Source organism: Athene cunicularia (genome assembly GCF_003259725.1).
Source record: "Athene cunicularia isolate RWA chromosome 2 unlocalized genomic scaffold, athCun1 chr2_part1, whole genome shotgun sequence".
Lineage (NCBI taxonomy): Eukaryota > Metazoa > Chordata > Aves > Strigiformes > Strigidae > Athene > Athene cunicularia.
Genome location: NW_020799095.1, coordinates 116859566 through 116864167, shown reverse-complemented (window position 1 = coordinate 116864167; position 4602 = coordinate 116859566). Strand labels below are relative to the sequence as shown.

The 4602-nt window shown below is 43.2% G+C and overlaps 1 protein-coding gene across 2 annotated transcripts in view; it reads left to right on the top strand.

The window, feature by feature from the left end:
- PPP1R42 (protein phosphatase 1 regulatory subunit 42) overlaps positions 1-1766 on the top strand; it is a 22722-nt gene extending 20956 nt beyond the window's left edge. The window contains exons 8-9 of one of the 2 annotated variants that reach the window (XR_003397882.1): positions 183-304; positions 1490-1766. The gene's annotated coding sequence lies outside the window, so the exon portion shown is untranslated. Of the gene's footprint in view, positions 1-182 lie in introns of both variants that reach the window. The other variant, XM_026843692.1, reaches the window with a different exon arrangement.
- Positions 1767-4602: the final 2836 nt, after the last annotated feature.

Here is a 4602-nt window from a genome sequence, read left to right as displayed (position 1 = left end):
GGGGGGGGGGGGGCTTTCACTGCATCAGTGGGCATGTAAAGACCTTTTTTTTTTCATCTGCAGCTTCTGATAACATTGTAGAAATGTTGCGGGGTCCTGGGAAGCGTTAATGAAGACAGGAGCAATAGGGTGTGGTTCTGACATGAAGATCTCATCTGTCTTCTCTGATCTCTCTGATGTAGGTTGATGAGGAATCTGAAGTAAAAGCAGACATAACTGGAATTCTAAAAGCCAGAAGTTACAGGATGTGAAGATTTTGCCATTATTGGATTTTTTTTTTTCCCTTCAAATCTCACAAAGAAAGGTACTGGACTCCCTTTTGGATATGTCATCTGTGTCTTTGTGGTCTCAAACCCAGGCAAAATGGTCTGTTGAATATAACACTGCCTTTTAAGAGCATTCAGAAAAATAATCTGTTTATTTAGAAGCAATTCTTTGTATTGAAAGCATATAAAAACATCAGCACGCGGTAGGCTCAACTGGTTGCCTAGTACGTAAAGTTCCATGGGAAAGGAGTTGTTCTTACGCAGTGTCTTACCTAGTTTGTGACCTGAATACCCGAGTAGCTGCTTCTTTCCATATATGATACTCTTAGCAGTTATGCAGGGGCATGCTTATAGTCTCTTACTGCAAGAAGAAAGGAGCTATTAGCACATGATTTTGGAGAGCATCTGTACTCCTAAAAAATAATTTCCATCATTTGGATTTTTCCAAGTTCTGGTGAATAATGTGGAATAGTCAGGAAAAAAATGTACAAGAAGATTAATCATGTCTGTACTGATTAATTTTTGGATTGGGAGTATTACACATTAATTTTACTTCCAATTCTGTTTTAAGTAACCGGGACTTGAGTTTGGCTGCTTTGCAATAGTTGGAGTAATTAAATGGACACTCAAGACTTCTGATAGAGGAAAATTCCAAACGTACAGATAAGGAAAGGAAAGCCCAGATTGTAAATTGCCCTTGGAATAAAACCTTTCCTAATGGAGGTCTTCTGTATGAAGGTCAGTTCAGCATCTTATGCCTAAGACCCTCTCTGAAATAAGAAAGGACTTTTTCCTGAATAAGGAAATCAGGATCTGTCTTTTCCCATTCAATGTTTTGTGTATTTAGTTATCATTTATATTTTAATGCCCTTTGATAAAGATAATTCAAATAAATTTAACTCCTGCATGCACTCTACCCTTGAATAACAAGGTCTTTATCTTCATTATAAAGAAACAGATTTCCAAAACTAACATAGGAAATGAATGATACTATAACCCTGAGGTGCCACTTGCTTCTGTTAAAGCTAGTCAGTCATTTGCCTTGAAAATAAGAAAATACAAAACAGTGAATAAAGCTCTGATATGTAGCTGCAGTTATTAGTCCATTACTGAAATTAGTATTAATCAAGCATGATACTTCTTGGTTTAGCTGTTGTCATCAATGATATTCAGGTCGAGGAAGACAGAAAAACATACATTTAAAAAAGTTGCCTCTTGTTTAGGCAATTCCCAGCAAAGAATGTCATACTTTTGGTGAGCACATTTGAAGTGGCAGCTGCTGACTCAATGTGGTGCATTAGTCACCTCCTGATCTTTATAGCACAGCATTATCTTTCCACCTTACACTTCCCTCTGCCTTACACACACCCATTCAAAAACATTTAATGGATTTCTAATATTTCTCAACATGGGTTATGCTCTGTAAGCCATCTAGAGTGTGATTTATTTTTCATAGGTTCCGAGTATTTCTGGCTTAAAGATTTTAGTTTCTTGTACATTAAATAAAATATTTAAGACCTGAATGAATTATTCCCTATACAAGATGAGCCATGGGGTTTCACACAGAGAACCCTGCAGCCAAGCAACTCACACACAGCAAAGTGGGCCTTGGTCTCTGGATCTGATCTCCCTCTCACTTTTTATATGCTGTAATAGCTTGGCTACATCCCGACTGCATACATGTACATTCAGTCCCATTCTTTGGCCTGCTCTAAATCCCTGCGTTTCCAGTCTGCGATTCCCCTTGAGTCCAGTCATTCATGCTGTCGTCTGATGCATAAATATTCATGCTTCTCCTGCCCCAGCAAAGCCAGCCCTTACCCTGCTCGGCTCCCACTCCGCTCACTCGCACTGGCTGCAACACTGTGCCTCTCACGTGGCTGCCAGCAAAGGGAAAACTCTGAGCCAGATCACCCAGGGTTCTCATCCTTCACCCCAGTTTTCCTTTCTGTCTTCCTAGAGTGACAATAGCTGAGCTAATGGAGACCCTTCCAAATTGGACACCCTTGTGATCTCCAGTGGAACAGTTTGGGAGTATTTCCTTAAATATGTGTGGGTATGAAATGGAATTATGGTGTATCCTCAGTATCTCTTAAGTCTTTTAAAAAAACCCCTTAACATTATGCTTTAAAAATTATGTACACACATACACACATGAATGGAGCCCTTCTGGTTAGTATTTTAGATAGATTTAAAAAATTATCATTACTGAAAAAAGTGGATGCTTCTTAGTGGTAGCTGGAAGCATGGAATACTGAACTCAAGCTTCATTTTCATTGGAAATTTTGTGGGCTTTTTTATAAAAAAAATATTTTAAAATACTTGTATTTATGACTGGATTGAAAAATCTAGAGAGAGGACAATTTTAAAGGGGGAGTAAGAGCGCTTAAACTCTTTGTTTTATGGCTGTTAGTGAAAATGTTCACAAAAATTGTAATTCAAAATGGAATTTTGATTCAGAGAACATTTTTGGAGCTAACTGCTTTGATAAGCAAATTTGGAAGGAGAGGTGAAATTAAAAATGTTGGTCCCATTTTCTTTTTCAGTGTTAAAATCTTTCTCACAGCACACAGGAGAGGCACTGATGTGTTCTGGTATTCCAGTATTAGAAAGCAGCTCTACTTTTAGTAATACAGAAAATACAATAAAAAGTATTTTGCTACATCGTAATAGAACATATATAACATAGGGGCAGAATACACTGTGGTCCTACAATACACTAACAACGTGGCACTTGAAGCAAGGAAAAGTATTTATTTGGAAATTTTCAAATATTTGTTTGGGTTTGGAATATACTCCCACTAAGAAATGTTGAGATTTCCCCATAAAGCAGACATTCTGAACTTCAACCTGGTTTGACTCTTCTGTGGCCGTGTCTCGCCTTTGATTTGCTCCCAAGCTACAGCTGGAATCAGCAGGACCTGACCAAAGCCCGTGCGCGGCTTTGTGCTGTAATTGTCTTACTCAGATGAGCAACACGTTTCTCCTAGTCCGCCAGTAGTATCAATATCCACGCTTCACTGTACCAGCAGACAAACATACTTGTTAAATCCTTATACAGAAACAGGAATGGGAGAAAAATGAACAAATTGGAAAGAAACACCATGAATGTAGCCATAAAAACAGAAAATAATTTGACAGGAAGGGAGCAAGGTGTACCTGGAAAAACATCGCTCTTGTCTCTGGTAGAGCTTTTTCTTACCTAAATCACACTGGAAATCTGGCTCTTCTGTGAGTCTGGCGTTTCTCAGATTTGAAGTATACTGTGGAAGGTAAGGCAGGAGTCATTCTCAGACATTTGTCTGGGAAAGAAGAAGAAACAGCTGCAGCAGCTTGTTACGGTTTTAGCAAATAGTGGGTCGATACAAGAAAATCATTGCTGGATCTCTTCGTGGTTACAACAGAGGAGTCTGCTAGTGGGCAAAGTCTTGACAGGGCAAAGAATAACATCTCTACCTTTGTATCTGTTTGGGATTTTTTAATATCTCTAATGCACCTCTTCTTTGGTAACAGTGTTAGCAGCCAGGGTAGTCTCTCCAAACCCTGCTCCTAATCTCGCTCTGCAATCTCTAACCTCACTCCGCAGCAAGCTGGATCTGGAGTTGCCAAAAGATGGCGATGGGGGTTCCGCCACTCCTCTTCCAACTCCTTCCGCTGGTTTTCCTGCACTGAGCCTGAACTCAGTGTGTGTCCATGGGAAAGTCAAAAACCCAAGTCATTTTGTGTCATTAATTACGTTAGAGCAGGGAAGAAGCGCACAGCGCTCGCGATCTGCTCGCTGAGGGTGTCTGGGCAGTTGGGACGCGCGGGGAAGCCCTCGGTCTGTCGCTGCCCGTTCGTACGTGGCTGCGGCTCCCACGGTCGGGCCCCAAGTCCCGTCTGAGCAGACGTTCCTCGGGCCGGCAGCTCCCGGGCACCTCGCAGGGCTGCGGGGAGCTGATCCCCGGGCCCGTGCGCTGGACCCTGTCAGCTCCTTCGGGAGCCCCAGGGGAGCCGGGGCCCAGGGCGAGTGTCCGCGGCCCACGGGGAGCCCGGCAGCGCTTCCCCCGCGGCACGCCACGCTGTGGGCGAGGGTGTTTTCAGCGGGCTTCAACGTGCGAGTTTAAGGAGGTGTTCGAGAGCGGCCGGTTTGAGGCACGGGCGCTGGCTGAGCACAGACGTGTCTGTAAAGTGAATTTCTCAGGGGGTGGTTTAGCTGCGGAAAGGTTTCGGCCACGCTCCCTTGAGCTGGGGTCCGGGAAACTCGGGCCGAAACGCAGGGCTGCGGGGAGCCGCGGCCTCCTCCCGGGCACCGGGAAGCTGAAGGCTGCTCCGCGGGGCAGGTGAAGCCCGTAAT